Source organism: Bufo bufo, chromosome 6, assembly GCF_905171765.1.
Source record: "Bufo bufo chromosome 6, aBufBuf1.1, whole genome shotgun sequence".
Lineage (NCBI taxonomy): Eukaryota > Metazoa > Chordata > Amphibia > Anura > Bufonidae > Bufo > Bufo bufo.
Window position 1 is genome coordinate 198870795 of NC_053394.1, and position 11584 is coordinate 198882378.

Here is an 11584-nt window from a genome sequence, read left to right on the forward strand (position 1 = left end):
ATACAAAACAGGTGGCAATGCACATAAGAGGTGTTGGTCCCTTTTGGTATTATCAGTTGCCAAATCCATATATGTCAGGTATCTATCAACCATGCCACCTAACTTCCATATATCTCCACGTTCTTCATAGGCTCTTGCCTGCAGCTCATTAGTCCATTCATCTATATTTTTATCTAACTTCAAACGGGAATAAACATATTTGATAACCTTAGAGATTATCTTATCTGGGTCAGATGGACTATCTGCTAAAACCTGGCCATTACCTGGGTCGCTGCCTGTTACACTCATGATTTTGATCAATAATCAATAACAACATCAATTTGACTTGCCAATAAGGATTAAGGAATTTTTTCACTAATTGCACAAATTGGTTATAGAAATATCTCAATCAATCTCAGCAGTGCCTCCAAAATATGTCGGGTATTTATTTCATATAAGATATGAAATCATAAAAATTATGATTTCATATTTTTATGAAATATGAAAAATTTAAAATTAAAAATTTAATTGGCGGACATATAAACGCCAGTTCTTTTATTGATGAGATCTAAAGTTAATTTGTGCAGATAATGAAACAGGGTGCAATTAATTATATAAAATATAATTTATTACAAATAAATACATGCAGTAAAAATGGCATACAAATGAATATAAGGATAATAATATCAAAATTGACCACAAGATGATGCTCACTTAATTTAGTACACCAAGTACAATACAATGTTATTCAAATTATTATCAAATTATTACCGATTATTGAAATATTATAATGTAACAATAACAACAAAACAATAGAAATGAATCTGTGGAAAATCCCTTAGGCTCAATCAAAGAATATGGCAGTAAGAGACACCTTATAAATACGCCCGTTGGCCTAACTACGGATAATAATATCCGATCAGAGATTTCACTCTGATATCAATATTACAGGAATTATAATGATGTGCACGTTCATTAAAATTTCCCATAAAATTATTGTTTTAACAATATTGACCCACTAATAATGGGGTCTCAACTATATGCCAATTGGAGCGATTTATAATTACTGCAAATGAAATAGATTATACATTACCCCTGGCTTTGGGACAAAGAGCTTTTTAGAATGGACCCAGCTTTCCAAGATTTAGATATGTCCCGTCTTGTGTGAAGTGATGCTGATGAATGAATCTTTGTGAAGTCCTTGTGAAGTTTTTCTTTTGTGAAGTTTGTGAAGTGTCTGTGAAGAAGTTCCTTTGCTCTCCCAAAACTGGATCAGATATCCCAATCCTTATCTATGCCCATCCCCTCTTGGATTAGGGATTACCAATTAGATAAGGTGGGTGTGACGTATGTTAAACATGGGGATGATGTCATCTAATTCAGTGTTTTCCAACCTTTTTTGTGCAAAGGCACACTTTTTTCATGAAAAAAATCACGAGGCACACCACCACTTTTTTGACTTAGCTATAAGTTCAGCAACGTGATAGCTAGCTTTAAGAGCTCTTTCATTTACCTTTGTGGTTTTTCTCATGAAAGTTGCCTGTTTCTCCGTGTTTTCACGCAGGCGAACAAAATAGTCCGCATTCTTGTTTTGAAGCGAAGGGTGTTTCGTTTGGAGATGGCGTTTAAGTTTACTTGGGACCATAGCACTGTTAGATAGCTTTTCACCACACACCAAGCACAGTGGAGTTGTTTTTTTTTTTGCATCTCCGGTGAAAGTAAATCCAAATGAAATATAGCTTTCGCTATATTGCCTTGGCCAGAGAATTTGCTTGAGCTAACCATCTTTGCTTTCTTTTGATCCCCACTCATACTTGGGCTCTCATCTGGCTCCGAATTTTGTTCAGGGTCCAGTTCTTTCCTTTTCAAAAACTTGTCCATCACTGTATCTGCTCCTGTCTCACTGTCACTCAGTACTTACTGTGCTTGTCTCCTCCAGATAGCCACTGTCCGTCACACCTAAGGCGCTCTTCTCCATCCAGATCCATCAATCAGCACTCTTCTGCTCATGTCTCCTCCAGATCCATCACTCAGCGCTCCTCTGCGCTGCGATAATCAGATCAATCGGCGCTCTTCTGCGCATCAGATCCATCAATCAGCACTCTTCTGCTCATGTCTCCTCCAGATCCATCACTCAGCGCTCCTCTGCGCTGCGACGCGATAATCAGATCCATCGGCGCTCTTCTGCGCATCGGTGATCTACTGCGATGTCTCCTCCTGTCAGACTGTAACAGGACAGTGACACCGGAGCTATATAGTCCGTAACATGCGGCTTCAGCTCACAAATAGACCAAATTGGAATTTTTCCCCACGGCACACCAGACAATATCTCACGGCACACTAGTGTGCCGCGGCACAGTGGTTGAAAAACACTGATCTAATTGACATTCCTAAGAAACTTCTGCCCATCTACCACTTGATGGCACTGTTGTATCATATAACAATTTTGAATATTTTAAGAATTAACATATATACAGATTGTTTTATTACTACTTAAACTTTGCCCTTTCACACCTTAAATCAATTAGGAGGGGCTCTTTCTGACACTTTGCTCAGACTGACTGGCGGTATCAGAAGTTTCCCTAATCCCTGAATTTATGGGGCAGATAGGAGTAATGATGGTTTTTCTGGTTTGTGTACCTTAACTGTCTTCAGCTATTGAGTAATGATGTTTGAAATAACATCAGCTCCTCTAAAATAAACCCTATTTAAGAAATTTCCACTTAAACACATTTTATATCCCCTAGAATATACCCTCTCAGTGAGATATAGACATATAAAGATACATTAATAATATTTGGTTATAATACATCAATATTGCATAGTATATATGAATCATTAATAAGTTCAAACGCTAAATAAATGCACACAGGAATATATCTATATGCGAATATATGAATAGATATCTGTTCCACACCACATGTGTTTTATGGACGTCTCTTATCAGATCATGGTTTAGCCATGAAACACCCATTGTTCCTCAGACAGACAAGTTTAGAGAAACCTGTGTAGATAAATTCATGTCTCTAAACAATAATAAAAGTATAGTCTTCTCTATATATTCACTTTTAACACATTGAACTTGCTATGAACCCATCTTGGTTTTTTTCAGGTTCATGCTGATCACATGTTGTTAAAGGCAATGATCATCCATATTGAATATGGTATCATCAGATACATTGTACACTTATGAAAATGCACAACAACTCTCAAATGACCTGAAGAAAAAGATTGTTCACCATCATGGTTTAGGGGAAGGATACAGAAAGGTGTCTCAGAGATTTCAGCTGTCTGTTTCCACAGTTAGGAACATATTGAGGAAATGGAAGACCACAGGCTCAGTTCAAGTTAAGGCTCGAAGTGGCAGACTAAGAAAAATCTCGGATAGACAGAAGCGACGAATGGTGAGAACAGTCAGAGTCAACCCACAGACCAGCACCAAAGACCTACATCATCATCTTGCTGCAGATGGAGTCACTGTGCATCGTTCAACCATTCAGCGCACTTTACACAAGGAGATGCTGTATGCGAGAGTGATGCAGAGGAAGTCTTTTCTCCGCCCACAGCACAAAAAGTGCCGCTTGAGGTGGGCTAAAGCACATTTGGACAAGCCAGCTTCATTTTGGAATAAGGTGCTGTGGACTGATGAAACTAAAATTGAGTTATTTGGCCATAACAAGGGGCGTTATGCATGGAGGAAAAAGAACACAGCATTCCAAGAAAAACACCTGCTACCTACAGTAAAATATGGTGGTGGTTCCATCATGCTGTGGGGCTGTGTGGCCAGTGCAGGGACTGGGAATCTTGTCAAAGTTGAGGGACGCATGGATTCCACTCAGTATCAGCAGATTCTGGAGACCAATGTCCAGGAATCAGTGACAAAGCTGCGCCGGGGCTGGATCTTTCAACAAGACAATGACCCTAAACACTGCTCAAAATCCACTAAGGCATTTATGCAGAGGAACAAGTACAATGTTCTGGAATGGCCATCTCAGTTCTCAGACCTGAATATAATTGAAAATCTGAGGTGGGACTTAAAGAGAGCTGTCCATGCGCGGAAGCCATCAAACCTGAATGAACTAAAGATGTTTTGTAGAGGAATGGTCCAAAATACCTTCAACCATAATCCAGACTCTCATTGGAACCTACAGGAAGCGTTTAGAGGCTGTAATTTCTGCAAAAGGAGGATCTACTAAATATTGATTTCATTTATTTTTTGTGGTGCCCAAATTTATGCACCTGCCTAATTTTGTTTAAACAATTATAGCACACTTTCTGTAAATCCAATAAACTTAATTTCACTTCTCAAATATCACTGTGTGTGTCTCCTATATGATATATTTAACTGACATTTTTTATCGTAAACAACCAACGATTTATACAGGAAAATCATGACGATTAACAAGGTTGCCCAAACTTTCGCATCCCACTGTATATAGGTATATAAATAAATAAAAAAGCTGTCGGCACATGTACAGAAACATATAGTGTATATATATCTATAGAGATAAAAGTGATCCTAACCTATTATATAGTGGTTGAGGTCTATTAGAATATAAGTATTTTCTAACATAAACACATATTCTCCAATAAAAGTTGGGAAGAAAATAAATATATACAAAAGGACATTCATAAATGAGGACGCATATATTGTAAGAGACCCACATCATAAAAAGTGCACATAAAAAATATAATAAAGGGGAACGTATATATGTCTATATAAAATTGATATACAGTCAGGTCCATAAATATTGGGACATCGACACAATTCTAACATTTTTGGCTCTATGCACCACCACAATGGATTTGAAATGAAACGAACGAGATGTGCTTTAACTGCAGACTGTCAGCTTTAATTTGAGGGTATTTACATCCAAATCAGGTGAACGGTGTAGGAATTGCAACAGTTCTCATATGTGCCTCCCACTTGTTAAGGAACCAAAAGTAATGGGACATAATAATAATAATAAATCAAACTTTCACTTTTTAATACTTGGTTGCAAATTCTTTGCAGTCAATTACAGCCTGAAGTCTGGAACACATAGTCATCACCAGACGCTGGGTTTCATCCTTGGTGGTGCTCTGCCAGGCCTCTACTGCAACTGTCTTCAGTTCCTGCTTGTTCTTGGGAAATTTTCCCTTTCAGTTTTGTCTTCAGCTAGTGAAATGCATGCTCAATTGGATTCAGGTCAGGTGATTCACTTGGCCATTGCATAACTTTCCACTTCTTTCCCTTAAAAAAACTCTTTGGTTGCTTTTGCAGTATGCTTTGGGTCATTGTCCACCTGCACTGTAAAGCGTCGTCCAATGAGTTCTGAAGCATTTGGCTGAATATGAGCAGATAATATTGCCCGAAACACTTCAGAATTCATCCTGCTGCTTTTTTCAGCAGTCATATCATCAATAAATACAAGAGAACCAGTTCCATTGGCAGCCATACATGCCCACGCCATGACACTACCACCACCATGTTTCACTGATGAGGTGGTATGCTTAGGATCATGAGCAGTTCCTTTCCTTCTTTATACTCTTCTCTTCCCATCACTCTGGTACAAGTTGATCTTGGTCTCATGTGTCCATGGGATGTTGTTTCCTGAACTGTGAAGGCTTTTTTAGATGTTGTTTGGCAAACTCTAATGTGGCCTTCCTGTTTTTGAGGCTCACCAATGGTTTACATCTTGTGTTGAACCCTCTTTTTTCAAGTCTTCTCTTGATTGTTGACTTTGACACACATACACCTACCTCTAGGAGAGTGTTCTTGATCTGGCCAACTGTTGTGAAGGGTGTTTTCTTCACCAGGGAAAGAATTCTTCAGTCATCCACTACAGTTGTTTTCCATGGTCTTCCGGGTCTTTTGGTGTTGCTGAGCTCACCGATGCTTTCCTTCTTTTTAAGAATGTTCCAAACAGTTATTTTGGCCACGCCTAATGTTTTTGCTATCTCTCTAATGTGTTTGTTGTGTTTTTTTCAACCTAATGATGGCTTGCTTCACTGATAGTGACAGCTCTTTGGATCTCATCTTGAGAGTTGACAGCAACAGATTCCAAATGCAAATAGCACACTTGAAAGGAACTCTGGACCTTTTATCTTCTCATTTTAATTGGGATAATGAGGGAATAACACACACCTGGCCATGGAACAGCTGAGAAGACAATTGTGCCATTACTTTTGGTTCCTTAACAAGTGGGAGGCACATATGCAAACTGTTGCAATTCCTACACCGTTCACCTGATTTGGATGTAAATACCCTCAAATTAAAGCTGACAGTCTGCAGTTAAAGCACATCTTGTTTGTTTCATTTCAAATCCATTGTGGTGGTGTATAGAGCCAACAATGTTAGAATTGTGTCGATGTCCCAATATTTATGGACCTGACTGTATATCTAAAAGAATGCATCTAAAAGGACATATACACAATTAAATAGAATTCTGTATAGGAATAAGTTCAATGAGAGATAAACAATAAAAATAATATAAACAAATGATATATAAAAATATTTGTAGATATATAAAAATATATAAATACAAAAATATATATAAGAGTATGGTATAAACAGGAGTCTTGCTCCAAGCGGGGGCCATCTAATGTATTGGAGGCCTAATCTTACTGTACTCTGATGTCATAGTCCTACCCGGGAAACGGACGAATTCTGACAATACATTAATAATTTGTATATTCAAGGGCCTCATTTAGACCAAAGGGGGCCAATGTATTGAATTTATAGATCCAAAACATGTCTTTTCGAGCCAACTGTTGGAACGATTGATGGACCCATTCAATGGGGTAACTTTCGCGAGAGTCGAATCATTATTGTGGTGTTCGAAGAAATGTCTTGAGACACTATGAGTTAGTACTTTACGGTGAATGTTTGAGCGGTGTTCATTCATTCTCTCTCTTAAGGTTTGGGTGAGTAGATAAATTATATTTCGGGAACCACAATTCATAAAATGTCTCAACGTAATTACTTCTCAAGAGTGTGGGACATTAATAATTTTAGTCTTGTCTTGGATCATTCCACAACATTTACATTTCTTTATTTTGCATCTGAAAGCCCCCTTTTCAACAAGTTTTGTAGGCTTCATGGTCTTTCCTAACTCTATAATTTTAGGACAAGATGGTGCTACCATATTTTTCAAGGTCTGGGCCCTTCTAAACGTTAAGCATGGAACTGGGGGGAGTATATGTTTGAGGATAGGATCCTTTTGTAATATTCCCCAGTGCTTTTTCATAATTTCCCGAATTTTAGTATGTCTCACATTGAATCTTGTGATCAAATTAAACTGTGTCTTGTCTTGGGTGATGGTATTTTTATTTTTATTTTCTTTAGGTTGAAGTGCATCACTTTGTCGGAGTAATAGGGATCTTTTTTCCGATTCCCTAATTAGAGTTTTCGGGTAACCTTTTTCAACAAACCTTTGGCACAAAGTGTTTAGTTGTTGTTTTAGGGTTTGGTTGTCGGAATAATTCCTCCTCACTCTCTTCATCTAACTAAATTGTATATTCTTCTTCCATTTAGGGTGGTGGCAGCTTTTATAGTTCAAGTAGCTGTTCGCATCTACCTGTTTGAAATGAGTTTTCGTTATAATCTTAGCATTTTCTATACTTAAATGGATGTCTAAGAAAATTGCTTCTCTGGGATTATGTTCCAAACTGAAACTAAGACCCCATTGGTTTGTATTGAGGTTATTTACAAAGGCTATCAATTGTGGACCTGCTGTTTTCATCCTGTGACTCTATGTGTGATCCAGACGAGTGGGGAAAATCCAATGAGTGTTTTGAGCTTATCCTCCCTGGTGAAGTAAGTTCCGCTATTTATGCTGTTAATTTTACGGATAACCTATGACGAGGCCTTATATCTAAGGTGTTGGTATGCATTCTACACTTTATTTCTATATGTATTTTATTTCTATATGCATCCTATACTAGTGAGTATACACTAAACCTATTTCTTTTTAGCTGATACATATAGAGGTGCGTGGTGCCGGACACCTTCTTTTGTTGGTTTTGGTTATTTTTTTCTTGTTTCATATCTTACTACTGTATGTGTGACATACTTGCAAGCATATATATACATTTAATATGCACAAGGCGAGCAGTAAGGGAAGGGGAAGTAGTCGTGCTGCTGATGGTGCACGCAGAGGCCGTGGCCCTGGGCACGGTGAAACTGTACCTGCTGCCAGAGCACAAGAAACATACTCATCCACGATACCTAGCTTCATGTCCCAGTTTGCAGGGTGGCGCAGGACAACACTCTCGAAGTCACACCAGTGCGACCAGGTGGTCGGTTTGATTGCAGCAGATAATGCTTCCAGTCGGTTAAGCATCACACCCTGTCTTCCACAAAGTCCAGTCTCAGTAGCCAATCCTCACCCTGATACTCCTTCCACCCACCATGGAGAGTCTTGGCAAACAAGTGATCCCACACTCTGATATTCCAAGGAGCTGTTTTCATCGCCATTCCTTAATTTGGGCCTCTCTCCAAGCCTGTTTGAAGAGGGACATGAGACGATCTTTTGCCCTATTTCCCAAACTCTGGAGCATCCACAGTCAGAAGAAGATGACTGTGGAATGGCAATTAGTGTTTCATGAGGTGGATGATGATGATGAGACACAGTTGCCAATAAGTCAACCGCAATTTGTATCTCAAGAGGTTCATGATGAGGATGAGACACAGTTGTCAATAACTGAGGTTGTTAGGTCAACAAGTCAGGAGGATGACTAGAGTGAGGAAGTGGAAGAAGAGGTGCTGGACGATGAAGTCACTGACCCAACCTGGGAAGGTGGCAAGTCGAGCGAGGACAGCAGTACAGAGGGGGAGGAATCCGTAGCACCGCAACAGGCTGGAAGAGGCAGTGGAGTGGCAAAAGGGAGAAGGCAGGCCACACCAAACAGCGCAAATACCCAGCCACCCACCCACAGGCCATAGCACTAAATGCGCTTCTTTCCAAATTGCTGACCCTGGAAATGTTGCCATTTAGGCTTGTGGACTCTGAGGCTTTCTGGAGGCTGATGGCGGTGGCTGTCCCGCGGTACTCTGTCTCCAGCTGCCAATATTTTTCATGGTGTGCAGTCCCAGCCTTACACCAGCATGTGTCCCGTAACATCACCTGTGCCCTGACCAACGCAGTTATTGGGAAGGTCCACTTAACGACTGACACATAGACAAGTGCTTTTGGCCAGGGATGCTACATTTCCCTGACGGCACACTGGGTGAATGTTGTGGAGGCCGGGAGAGAGTCGTACCCTGGGATGGCACAGGTGCTACCAACACCAAGGAGTGCAGGCCCTACCTCCATCAGGGTTTCTGCTGCCACCTATGTTAGTGGCTGCAACCTCTCCTTTTCCTCCTCCGCCTCCTCCTCCACTTCTACCTCTGAATTATCATCTTGCAGCACCAGTCAGACATCAGTCAGTAGCTGGAAGCAGTGTAGCACTGCAGTGTGTAAGCGGCAACAGGCCACGCTTAAACTGATCTACTTAGGTGACAAACAGCACACCACCACAGAGCTATGGCAGGGGATAAGGGTCCAGACTGAGCTGTGGCTCTCGCCACTCAACCTACAACCAGACATGGTTATGTCTGATAATGGCTGTAACTTGGTGGCGACTTTGGAGCTTGGCAAGCTCACACTTATACCATGCCTAGCCCACATCTGAAACTTAGTGGTTCAGTGGTTTCTCAAAACCTACCCCAATTTTCCTGTGCCACTGGTGAAGGTGCGTCGTGTGTGTGCCCATTTCCACAAATCATCGACAGCTTCGTCTGTCAACGCTGCAGCAGTTCTTACAATTTCCAGCTCACCGACTGTTGTGCGACGTGAGCACGCGCTGGAACTTGACGTTCCACATGTTCCCACTTCTGTGCCTACTCAAATGCTCGCTGCTCACAATTAAGGTGGACGCTTTGCATGTGGAAGAGGTGGAACTGGGGGAAGACATTAAACAGGGTGATAGTCAGACCACCCTCAGTTCGTCTTCTCAGCACGAATTGGATGATGATGAGGAGGAGCTGGAGACGTTTGCCTCCGCTACAGAGGGTAGCACCCATTAAAATTTTATTCCATCTGTTCAGTGTGGATGGGTAGAAGAGTAGGAAGAGGATGAGGTGATCGAGAGTCATCCTCCTGATGAGGACAGCAAAGTCTTGTCTGTTGGGACTCTGGCACACATGGCTGACTTTATGTTAGGCTGCCTTTCCCGTGACCCTTGCGTTGTATGCATTTTGGCCAACACCGATTACTGGTTGTTCACTCTTCTCGACCCCCGCTACAAAGAGAACTTCTCATCTCTCATTCCTGTGATGGAGAGGACGAGCAAAATGGTGCTATACCAAAAGGTCATTGTGGAAAAATTGCTCCCCAAATTTCCATCTGACAACGCTGGCTGCAGAGTACATAGTTACTTGGCCAACCGAGGAGGGGAACACACAGCAGTTCCAACAGAGGCAGGGCAACACTCTCCAAAGCCTGGGACAGTTTTATGACACTCCGCCAGCACCCTCAACCTGATGCGCGGCCTAGTGTCACAAGGAGGGAAACATTTTGGAAGATGGTGAAGGAGTACGTAGCACACCTTGCCAGTGTCCTCAGTGATCCCCGTGTGCCTTACAACTGATGGGTGTCCAAACTGGAATGGCGCTCTACGCCTTGGAGGTGCTGGCCTGCCCCGCCGCCAGCGTTTTTTGAGAGCCTGTATTTAGTGCTTCTGTGGGCATAATAAATGATAAGCGCATCCGCCTGTCAATTGAAAATGCTGACCGGTTGACTCTTATAAAAATGAACAAGGCCTGGATTGCCCCTGACTTCTCTACTCCACCAGAGGAAAGTGACTGAAAATAAAGGCACTCCAAATGTGGCTTTTATGGTCTATTGAATACACTGTATTCCCATGCACCCCTTCCACCACTAAAAAGGGTATATGGTTCAATCTCCCTTTTCTTGTCCTCCTCCTCCATCATATCAACATGTTAATTAGGCTGCCCTCGCTTCTAATGTTTTAGAGGGTCAGCTCCCTCACCCATAATGTTTTTGAGGGTCACCAGCAGGCCCTCAACCATAATTTTTAGAGGGTCAGCTCAACAGCAGACCCTCAGCCCAAAATTTTTAGATGGTCAGCTTGGCAGCAGGCCCTCGCCCAAAAATTTTTTAGATGGTCAGCTCGGCAGCAGGCCTTCGGCCACAAAATTTTTCAAGTGGTCAGCTCGGCAGCAGGCCCTCACCGACAACATTTTTTAGATGGTCAGCTCGGTAGCATGGCCTCACCCACAAATTTTTTTAGATTGTCAACTTGGCAGCAGGCCCTTGCCCATAATGTTTTAGATAGTGAGCTCGGCAGCAGGCCCTCGCCCATAATTTGAGTTGAACGGACACCTGGATGTTCAGGTTCGATGGGTTCAGCAAACCTTCACAAAGAAGTTAGAGTTCGGGACCCGAACTTGACCCCGAACCCCATTGAAGTCAATGGGGACCCGAACTTTTGAGCACTAAAATGGCTGTAAAAAAGTCATGGAAAGGGCTAGAGGGCTACAAATGGCACCCAACAATGTAACAGACAAATTATTGAAATGCATTTCCTTGTCTACTATGTAGAGCAAGGGTATATCACA